At 34.8% G+C, this 12,422-nt stretch overlaps 1 protein-coding gene across 3 annotated transcripts in view; it reads left to right on the plus strand.

Annotated features, from left to right (window-relative positions):
* Positions 1 to 3,158: 3,158 nt before the first annotated feature.
* LOC145678793 (serine/threonine-protein kinase Nek8-like) overlaps positions 3,159 to 12,422 on the plus strand; it is a 127,550-nt gene continuing 118,286 nt past the window's right edge. For all 3 annotated transcript variants that reach the window (XM_081749304.1, XM_081749305.1, XM_081749307.1), the window contains exon 1: positions 3,159 to 3,340. The gene's annotated coding sequence lies outside the window, so the exon portion shown is untranslated. The remainder of the gene's footprint in view (positions 3,341 to 12,422) is intronic.

Raw genomic sequence — 12,422 nt, forward strand, 5'->3', positions numbered from 1 at the left:
GCCTTGCGAAAACCTCGCGGCCAAAACCTCGCGTCACAAAATTTCGCCTGGCGAAAACATCCTGATCTCGTGACACAGAATCTCGCCTACTCTAAACTTCACGGGACGTAATCTCGCTTGGGAAGAACTGTCGTCAGTATGAAACCTTGTCATAACGATTTTTTGATCTAGAATACTCTACATATTGCTATAGGTATATAGTTAATAACAACACATAATTGCATTAAAATAATGACAAGAAAAAATTGTAACGCATGCTTTAGAAATCTATATATATATAAAATTAAACATGACTATGTTTATGACATCATACCTCTTGAGCTACAAGACCGATCTCGATCAAATTTTCAACATAGATGGGGTTCGGAATCTGGGATGTCTTTTATAATTTCACTTTGACGGCACAACGAAGGGGAGGTGGAGAGGGAATATATATATATATATATATATAAATGATCGGCAATAACCTTAGGAAATTCTAACAAAATCGAATAATATTTATGAAAGTATCAAAAAATATCTGAGTTTTTACGTCCCTCGGTTATGTCCTATAGGTTAAAGGAGACATAGATGATCAAAATGAAGGAAATGATGAAATGAAGAAAGTGGAAGGAAATGGGAATACCCCGAGAAAGTCCACGCACACGATGTTTCGTATCTTCTTCTTCTTCTTCTTCTTCTATTATTATTATTATTATTATTATTATTATTATTATTATTATTATTATTATTATTATTATTATTATTATTATTTGTAATATGGAATTGCAAATTAAGAAACTCACTGGTTAAATTTTAAGGAAAGTTCTTTGTTTTTGCGCAAGGTTTTGACCAAGCGAGATTTTGGACGGCGAGGTTTTGACAAGGTGAAATTTTGGGCGGTGAGGTTTTGGTTCGGCAAGATTTTGGCCCGCGAGGTATTGGGCAGCGAGGTTTTGGCCCGACGAAATTTTCTTGCACGAGGTTTTGGGCAGCGAGATTTTGGCCACGAGAGATTTTGGGCGGCGATGTTTCGGTATCCATATGTTATGAAATAGTATATTTACCTGTACACTTTATGCGTAGTGGAACCTCATATATATATATACTAGTAGTAATTGTGGGTTTTATGATTTAAATTATATTTCATGAAATAAGAACTTAAAGTGGGAGCCAACATAAATTGGTTCTGGTAGTGCAAAGCTACTTTTTAAGAAATGGTTCGTAATGAATTTGATTCGGTATCTTTACACTTGTTATTAATCTGAAATAACTAAATATTGCATACAGTCCTTCAATAACTAGTATAGTAACCTAATTTAAGTCTATCTCTATAATCGTAAAATTAGAACATATTGTACTTTACCAAACTCAACCAATTGAGTAATGGATACTATAGTGACTTTTACTTTTGCTTAGTAGTAGAAAGCAAATCATTGTAAGCTACGTGCAGTTTTACAATATGACCTTGATTAAAAGAGAAAAAAAAATAATCAAACTCCCCCTACTTGCTCTATATGCAGACATCCCCTTAGACTTCTGATAGACTGTTGGGCATCACTTATTTCATTTTTGCAGAAACATGATGGTTCTCAGAGGGCAAAGCTGAAATAATTTTTCAAAGCCCATTTACTTCGTTAATATTGGATATATATATATATACATTGGCGGATCCAGGATATGATCAAGGGAGGGGCTAAACCATAATTTGCCGTTTTATCCAGTGTAAAGCAGAATTGAAGCCCATTTTATCCAGTGTAAACCTCAGCGTCAAGGGGGGGGGGCTATAGCCCCTTAGCCCCCCCTTAGATCCGCCCTTGTATATATATATATATTAGTATTTCATGCGATTTTCTCGTAAATTAAAGTAAAATAAAAATACTGGAAATCTCCATTGAGTTTGGTTGGCAAACGGTCGGCAAAGCGACTAATTGCTATGTAGAGCCAACGTTGGTGTTTTGCAAAACTACAATTTCCAACTGTTGGGCTTACGTTTTTTTTTTTTTTTTTTTTTTGCTAGGGAGTGGAAAAATGAATCTTTGAGTTTTACGTCCCACACTTATGCCGTATATGCTAAAGGAGACGATGATGATAAAAATGAATGAAATGATGGAGTGAAGAAAGTAGAAGAAGCCCGGGGAAAACCCACGCACATGGTATTTGTCTACCACAAAGTCCACTTGATGTGAGCCGGAATCGAACCAGGGACCCCACACCCCAGAGGTAAAATCTCTGCCACTGAGCCACCGCTGCTAGAGAGTGAAATGAATATTAAGATGGTACTTTATAAAAAAATATTTTCATGGTTGTTCATTGTTTGTAGTTTGTAGGTACTGACATCGAAAATCCGTCGAAGTTCTTTCAAGATCTGTTTAAGAATCTTCATCCCGGCGAAATTAAAATACCGCTAATTTTACATTAATTATGTGATAACTTCAAATATATAAGAAATAATCGAAATGTGGAACAAGAGCGCCCTAGACAATATCATTTTACATGAGAAACCGTTTTCACGATTCACTTATCTGCTTTCGATTTCGAGCCATTTTGAAAATCAGCATTTATTTTCGCGTTTCTAAACAGCTGAAAACATAAAGCCACTAGGTGACTTGTGATAACGGTACCTCATGCAAAATAATATTGTCTAGGGCGCTCTTGTTCCATATTTCAATTATATTTTTATCTATTTGAAGATATCACATAATTACTGTAAAATTAGAGGTATTTTAATTTCGCCGGAATGAAGACTCTTAACGTACAGAGTTACCTAAGAGAAACAGTTGCATGTGCATAACAAACACTATATTTCGGTCTTATTATTGTCATTGATTTTATTTTACGTGTTAAGGATCAACGATGTGCAGTATGCAGATACGGTGCTAATTCTGTGATGCATGCCCCACAGATTCCGCGACGAGTGGTTACCCCACTTCCTGCCAATGACAGAAATCCGATCAGGGTAATATTTGTTTGTCGGGAGTCGAATTGTTGTCACGGCAACGAAAGAATACACACACATACACACTTCCATAACACTCACTAATAATATCGATCTGTTAACAAGTCTAAGGCGCCACAAGTGGAAGGTCTTTCTTGCGTGTTTACAAGTGACAGATATTCTAGTGACATCTAACGACCACGTATCGAATTACTTTTTAAAAAATACGTCAAACTAACTTCAAGCGCCAGTTAACTATTCAATAGGAAATGTTAGCAGGCATGAAACCCAAGGTCATAACGACATTTGACAAAATTATTTAACAATTGTAAGGAGTAAATATTTTAATCCTTAAGGTTTAAAGGAGAAATTAACAAGTGATTACGATGTCAGTAACAACTTAATTCCAAATGTGATAAAAAGGTAAGATTAATTTAAGCTACATAACAATACGTTCTTAATATTACAGCACTGTGATGTTTTATGGCACAAAATAGGTATGGCACATTATTTTAAATGCACAGGCAAATTCAGTAAGGGATTGCGTCAATGCAACGCAAAATAGTCGATTTAGTTTGTGATAATCGACATAGAAGTTTCGACATAATGATTTTCGTAATTTGTGTGTGTGTGTGTGTGTATGTATGTTGCGTTACGCAAAATCTTGTGAAGACTGATGCGAAATTGGGTCCTATAATATTTTCCGAAAAGGAATCTAGTCATCTTCTTATCTTTCTAAACCCACGCTCTGTCAATCCCTCTAGAAATTTTAATCCTTTGATGGGGAAAAATTGCAATTGGCCATGATAAAGATACAGGATACAGTTGCGTCTACGCAATTGGAAATTTGAGTTTCAGTTTGCGATATTAACCTGTACGTACTGTAGTAACAATCAGTGGCGTATTTAGGGGGAGCTTCCAGGCTTAAGTCCCTCGAAATCTTACTTACTATAGTAAAGTATATGAAATATCTTGCAGAACTTTCACATTTTCAGGCAAAGGCCCCACAAAACAAAATCGTAAATACGCCACTGGTAGCAATTATAATTTTTGCAAAGTACGGTCCACAATTTTTGCGAAAACCATTATAAAATGAGTCCTGAAGTTTTCTTGGACGTGACTGTTGCGTACATTCCTCAACAAAAGTGTGTGAACACGTATACTTCTGAATAACTTCGAATTGAGTTGGCAAAATTGATAATATCTTAAGTACCCGCATTACAGACTTTTTAAAAAAGGATGCTTTTATATTTCACACAAAATTTATATTATTCAACAAATTTCTTAATAGCACAGCAAAAGTATTATTAATTTAACAAAGTTATACTTTAAATTAAAGTATTAATAATTTAACATATTTTAATACATATATTAAAACCTAACTTTTACAATACTGATTACTGAAATACTAAGTATGTTTCCTTCGAGATCACAGTTGGATTTGTTGTAATCAGTGATGATTTCACATGGTCCTGTGGGGGGGGGGGAATCTCCCAGCGCTACGAAATTCTCCTGGGACATTTCGCCGAATGGGTTCAACCTTGGTTACCAATATTTTTTGAGAACAACTTTCAACCCTCCCCCCTCTTTAATTCAAAGTCACTTCCGGGCAAATATTTTGAAATTATTACTGGTTGAATCTCCTTCAAAACTCAACGTTGCAAAAAAAAATATATATATATATATATATATATATATATATATATATATATATATATATATATATATATATATATATATATATATATAAAATTGAAACATTTTTTTGAATGCACTAGAAATGACAATAGTTTCTTGTTTCTTAAAAGCTCATAGGTTCATTATTTGGACTCGAGAAAAAAAAAAAGAACATATCCAAGTAAAAGTGGGTGACTGGGATAACATCATAATTTTGTTTAGGGTACAAAAATATATAACTCAAGTAACCTTCACTTTTCACTTCGTTGTTATTGCAAAAGGAAATTATATATATATATATATATATATATATATATATATATATATATATATGTGTGTGTGTGTGTGTGTGTGTGGGAGTCCACTGTAGATAGCAATTATATAATATCTCCCATAGTACGTAGCACCTTGGTTAGGCAGGGTGATACACAAGAGGTTGATCATGGGGGGCGGATCCGCAGAAATTCCTACTTTTTTTATAAATTTAGTCTAATTTTCGGGAAGATTTCACAAATTTTTACATAATTTATCCCCATATTGAATTTGCACGTCCTCTCAAAAGTATTGAACTTCTCTCAAAATAAACGCCTGCGCACACTGAACCACAAAAGTATCTCCCCCAGTAAGTGCTCTAATTCCATTACTTGCGGTCCAGCTAATTTGCAGTTGTGAGAACGCCTGTAACTTTTCTTGGCACTGACAGCAGTTCGTAGCACTAAGTCAGGTCTTTATGCAAGTAAAATTGTGAGTAGATGACGCACGAAACATTTCTCCACTCTGAAATTAATCTCTTTGGTTGTCCAATGGACATCATATGTTAATCCCAACACTGCTGTGTATGTAATGTATTATTTCATTATATACTGCATATTCAAGAAATAAAAACAATGACCACACATAAATCAGAAAATGTTTTAAAGTACGCGAAAATATCAAATCTAGAACAACTGCTGGAAATAAGTTTCTAAATGACTGTCTCCATTGACAGACCTTACCAATTCTCCTTATTCCAACAACTTTTTCTTTCGGAGGAAAAGAAGATCTTGCTTGTCACACTGAGTATGCATTGAAATTGAAACTGAAACACTTGAAAAACTTTCAGCCTGGCTGGGATTCGAACCCGGGTCTACCGAATAGAAGTTCAATTCGCTAACCACTCACCTACCGCGCACTTCATCTTCCACGCAAATTAATAGCTAGTTAAAATCGTTTCATGGAAAAATATAAACAAGATACTAATGCTTGTGTGAGCGTCAACGACTTATTCGAGATTTCCTTGTTTAACTCAAAAACAAGTTATATAGACGTTCCTCAATGAGAAAATAATCACGAAACGTTCTTAAAGTTGATACTACGACATCGGTTTCAGGGATGATCCCGATTTACATTACATTTCATCTTTACCATAACTACTAATTTTCAAAGAAGAAAAGACGACAGAAATTATTTTCACATTCTTTAAATTGTATCAACACGAGTAGAAATAGACAGTTCTATGTTTATGTTCCATAACTACTAGTTTATTTTCTTAAAAATTCATATGAGGAATTTGTGGCAAATTGAGCCGGTGGCACTAGCCGAGTGATCCTGGGCGTTCGGCGTCTGATCATGAGGCGCAATCCACTAGAGATTCAAATTCCTCTGAAGAGCAACGTCGGAATTTTAACTGTCCTCAGCATTTCTGTGTTCATGTCCCTCTAGTGTTTGCAATACGTCTAAAGGACATGAGGTGCCAGTAGTGAACAATATTCCGGATGGGGCGATTTGTTTTTTAAAAAAATGTAAAAGCAGGAAACTCCCATTGCAGCTACCTGGGTTCAAATCCCGTCCAGGTAATTAGTAATTTTTCTGAATGGGAAGATAATGTTTATATAATTGGTATTGTAATTATGTTATTCCTTTATTATTATTATTATTATTATTATTATTATTATTATTATTATTATTATTATTATTATTATTATTATTATTAATTCCACAATGGAAAGAAAAAGTAACATAGTCGAAGGTTTTCATAGGAACAGAAAAGATATAGAGTATGTCAAATGTTTCTTAGGTTTACACATGAACGCAATAATATTATTACGTTTATGGATTTACAGATAAAATTATCATTTTATGACAACAGGAAATGGAATATAAATATTTGTTAGCTGATAACAGTAATGCATTTTGTTTCGTCCTCCTTCTAGGTAGAAAGGTAAGGTGATATCTTAAATCAGGATCATTCTCGTGACTAGAGTTGTAAGTTCGATCACTATTTGCAATTTGTGGACAGCTAGGAACAATTCCTTGGAACTCATTTTTGGCCCATACTACAGCAGTGAGGAAGTGTTTAGCCCTCATGTATTCATCAATTCTTGTCCAAACACGTAATATTCCCAGATAGTTACGAATGAAGGTTGATACGGATGACGTAATTTTGGGTTGTTGGCATTTCACCTCTGAAGGAAGTCGTCTCAACTCTTCGACCCAGAGAAATTAAATATTTTCATGTTAGTATACATCAGAAGTATCAATATTGCAAATTATGAACATTTATATGATTGCTGCAGTCGGAATCGAACCCGCGACCCCAACATTATGAAACTAACGCTTAAGCCACTAGCCTAAGACATCACTGTTCTGGGAGAAGAGAAATGAGCTGCAGTGAATTCAGAAATTATACACTTTTACAGTGTAATAATGTTGAAGCTTTCTGATTTCAGTCATGACAAGATAGTAAGGTATTATGCAGAAAGAATAGTGCAGATAATTCAACTTTAAATTGACAACTCGTATGTACGGACCAGCTGCCACATGCTCTCGTGTCGGGCCTTGATTTTTCACGACACAGCATTGGACAGATAATCATATTGATTGGAATCTGGTGTTTCAAGGCACTGGATTATTTTTTAGAAAGTTTACAAATTTAACAAACCTTCCTCAGTACGCGTTTTACTCACTTTTCCAGTTTTTTCCAGTAACTCTTTAAGAACAGGGACAAAAACACAGAAACATTGAGGACAGTACAAATCACAAACACTGTTCACGCGTTCTACCCTTGCCTGAAATAAAACAATAAAATATGGTGAACATGCAACTTTTGGTCTTCCATCTTGTGTTGTCAAATCCAGAGTTGGAGTGGGTCAGGGGGTCAAATGGATTTAGTTTGCTGAGTGGGTCAACAGCATGTGACCACCTACGACCTATCACCCACCGTGATCCATTGCGACCCACCACCCACCGTGACCCACTCTAACCCACCGACCCATTCCGCTCACTGCATTGTAGACAGCATCTCCTGAACATTATATTTTTTCACCCTCCACCCTAGCCATAGAAACTAATAACTCGTTTCTGATTGGTTGCAGCTTGCGATTGTCCAAATCCTCTGGTGTATGTATTGTGTATTATAGTAGTAGTAGAAGAAAATTGTCACTTTGTTGGAATTGAAGGAGAAAATTGAAGAAGCAGTTGAGGTTAAATTTATATCATGGCAGTCAGGGTGGATCAAAAAAGCTCCTTACTACTACTACTACTACTGCTACTTATACTGTGGATTCGTATAGCAAAACTGCACATGTAACGTAATCACTTTTTGAGTATTATTTTCATATTATTTTAATGAAAAAAGTGTTTTGAAAATTTAAAAAATAAAATATAACAACAAAAAATCTTCTTTGGCCTGGGTTTGAACCCACACCAAAAGCAATTATAATTACTAGCCCATTGCGCTAATACACTCGGTCACGAAGACCGCCAGTAACAGCACTTCGTTTTTGCTATATTATGCTACATTGCGATAAACGGATAACTCCAACTAACTAGAACCACGTATTTAGCTCCTACGAGTAGTGTCGAGCGTGATTTTAAAATATGCTTCTAAACACTGGCCCATTTGTCTACGTTTCATTTTCAAGCCTTCCATTTCCCTTTTTCATTTGTTTCTGTTTACTTACCTGAGATGAGTATCTCTATGTGAAAAAAGAAATTGAGGCATTTTTGGATATTGATATTTGTAATTGTAATGATAGCAATAGGACGTATACTACTACTTGGCTTTCGAGACAGACAGCCTGTGAGTTCTAGAGGAGCTAACTACTGGAAAAAATACATTCTTGAATCATTGTAATATAAAATTATTACATAAAAATTGAACTATGTGTGCATAATGATTACGGCCAAATTGCAGTCAAATAAAATGACTTTTGGTATATATGTAGGCCTTGATCCAAACTGGAATGTTATCATATTGCTTTCATTATAATAATATCCCAAGGAATAGTGGGTATCCGAATATTAAAAAAAATGAGTATCTTACAAACCGTTAAACTCACGGAGCTGAAATACAGTATGTTAACACTTTATTGAAAATGAACAGAACGTCTCCTTTTTCAACATTCTCCTTTATAAGGAGGGGTGGCACTTTCTATATATGGTAAATTGATAGTGGGTTAGTTTGCAAAAATAATCGAAAACGATCAATATTAGTTGAGAAATAAATTGTGAAAGAAAAAATACAGCTGCGTTCGATTCCCGGCAGGAGCTCATGTGGTTCGGATTCACATTAATCCGTAGGTACACGTCTCATATAGCCTTGCTGCTGACATGGACACTAAACTAAAAAAAAAACAGTGCTTTGCATCATATATCCATATATGCTTACTATGCGCTTTATGATAATTGCTAAAGCTTGTTTATTATATGGAGCGCTTAGAGCACGATCAAAATATCGATACTTTTCAGTTGAGAAACGGAAGAAATTTGAAAATCCTAAATCAAGGTAAGTAGACCAACGTACAGAAGCTTACATTACAAATTTTATCTATTTTTCTCACAACATTATGGGTTGATTGCCCTGTGCTCTAAGCGCTCCATATAATAAACAAGCTTCAGCAATTATTATAAAGTGCATGGTAAGCATATATGGACATATGATATCGACCATGACAATTTAATTGAAATTCATCGTAATTTTGTCCATGAAAAACAATTTACCATTTTATATTGTATGGCTAGATCCATCGTTATTGTAACAGATCGCTGTTTAAGCGATTGACCGTAGAAATTCAAACTCCGATTAGTTAGAATTTGACGACTTGGTTTTATTACAAGTATAAACTCTTTAGTCGATAGAGAAGAGACCGTGGATAATGTGTCAGAGTTGATGACGATGTGTTTTCGTGGGTCAGTGGTTCATGGTGGGTGGTGGGTCGGAGTGGGTTATGTGTGATGGATCAGAGTGGGTCATGGTGGGTGGAGTGTCAGTGGGTTGTGGGTCAAGTTTTCATTGACCCACACCATCTCTGGTCAAATCTGTAAAACCAAACAAAGAGCCATATCATACACAAAACGCTTAACATCTTAGCTATTCATGACATAACTATTGTTGATTCGAATAACTCTACTATATCCACAAATCATCATTTGTCATATTTTACCGAAATACGTCATGACTTTTCCAAGAACCTGATACTTCAAATGTTATTAATACTCAAAGTTCATTGATCTCATCACTTATTCACTTACTCTTTTATGATCATCAAAACCTTTAGGGTACTTCCCGTAGATATAGAAAGGTGAAACGTAATATCCAGGCTTGGTGTGTCGTGCAAGTAAGCATGTAAAAAGCAACAGGATAATATTTCCCTCTCCCAAACCCTCTACAATGGAGTATGTTGATTATTCAACAAAAAGACTTCAAATCTAACCAGAAAATTCATAAAATTTAAAATATGTAGCCAAGTTTTGACTGCAATAATAATAATAATAATAATAATAATAATAATAATAATAATAATAATAATAATAATAATAATAATAATATAAATGAAATGAAATGAAATCTTTGAGTTTTACGTCCCACGGTTATGCCAGTTAGGCTAATGGAGACGGTGATGATGAGTGATGAATGAAATGGTGGAATGAAGAAAGTGGGAGGAAACGGGAGAACCCCGAGAAAACCCACACACACGGTGTTTGTCCACCACAAAGTTCACTTGGCCGGAGCTGGGATCGAACCCGGGACCCCAAGCACCAGAGGTGAACGCTCTACCACTGAAATAATAATAATAATAATAATAATAATAATAATAATAATAATAATAATAATAATAATAATAATAAAGGAATAACAGAATTACAATACCAATTACGTAAACAATACCTTCCAATTAAGAAAAAATGATTGCCACCATGGGATTCGAACCCGTGTCTCTGCCATACAAGTTTCATAATTTGGCAATCTACCACAAATTTCTCATACAAACATAAGAAAATAAACTAGTAGTTACGGAAGAAGAAAATAGAAGTTTCTTTTTCTACACGTGTTGATGCAATTTAAAGAATGCGAAAATGTCTGCCGGCTTGCATTTTCGCGGATTTCAAGAATTTCAGATTTCCTTTGAACTTATTGGCTGATACAGATAGGACAGCATGAGTTATGATCTATATATAGCGGAAAGTAAAGGCCGTCGTAGCCGAGCGTGCTAACGCAACATGCTAGTACTGAAAATCGTTCTTGGCGTGGGTTCAAACCCTGCCCAAGGATTTTTTTAAATTTTCATAACATTTTTATCATTAAATAGAATTGAAAACAATACTCAAAAAGTGACTTACCGATTATTTTTTAAATTTTCATAATACTTTTTTCATTAAAATAAGCTTGCAGTTTTACTATACGGATCCATAGTAAAAGTAGTAGTAGTAATAGTAATAGTAGAAATAATAATAATAATAATAATAATAATAATAATAATAATAATAATAATAATAATAATAATAATAATAATAATGATAATAATGGGTTAGAAGAAGGTTTCGGTTAGGTACTGTTCTCTTGTCCAATTTTTCTGTACATTTTACATGACCAACTTCAAACAGCTGGCTAGGGTAGCGCGCGAATACTGAAACTCTTGGGATCGAGTTACCATCGAAATTCATACAATTATTATTCATAATAATAATAATATCAATTACGTAAACAATACCTTCCAATAAAGAAAAAATAAATGACACGCCGTGATTCGAACCCGGATCACTGAAAAGGCAGTTCTCTCCTTTCACACTTTGCCATCAATTCCTCATACAAGGATAAGAAAATAAGCTAGTAGTTATGTTAGATAAACATAGCACACACTATTCCTACACGTGTTGATGCAATTCAAAGATTGGGAAAATAATGTCTATCGGCTTTTCTTCTTTGGAAATTAGAAGTTCCGATGAAGAAGAATAGTAGTAATGTAAATCGGGAGAAGTTAAAAACGATGAAGTAGCCTCAACTTGAAGAACGTTTCGTGACATTTTCCTCATTGACGAAGATCTATATAACTTGTTTTTGAGTTAAAGAAGGAAATCTAGAGTAAGTCATTGTGACACTCATAAGGAACGTCTTCTTATACGAGCTTTAGTATTTTGTATAGTCTTACAAGCAACGACTTGATAAAAGTTACGTGTAAGTGGGATTGCATCTGTCTAGGCGTTCTCACAACTGCAAATGACATGGACCCCAAGTAATGGAATTAGAGCACTTAGTGGGAAGAGATATTTTTGTGGTTCAGTGTACATGTGGCTGTTGGTAGGCACTACGTAGGCTAAATAGTCGGCATATTGTTGGAAATTGATAATCACAAAAATAAAGTTGAAAAATACGTTAGCCTCACCGTAGTTTAAAGTGTTTATTGATCTACCAAAATTTTCCGTAATTTATTCAATACTTTCGGTTTCGTACTCCCAATCTTAATTTAATTTTTTCGTAAGGGTTACATTACAATTGAGTTGGTTGGCAATTGTTCGGCAAAGCGATAAATTTCAACATAGGTCCAAGTTTAGCAGTTAGCTGGCCTTC

Source organism: Thermobia domestica, chromosome 2 (genome assembly GCF_964235325.1).
Source record: "Thermobia domestica chromosome 2, izTheDome1.hap1.1, whole genome shotgun sequence".
Lineage (NCBI taxonomy): Eukaryota > Metazoa > Arthropoda > Insecta > Zygentoma > Lepismatidae > Thermobia > Thermobia domestica.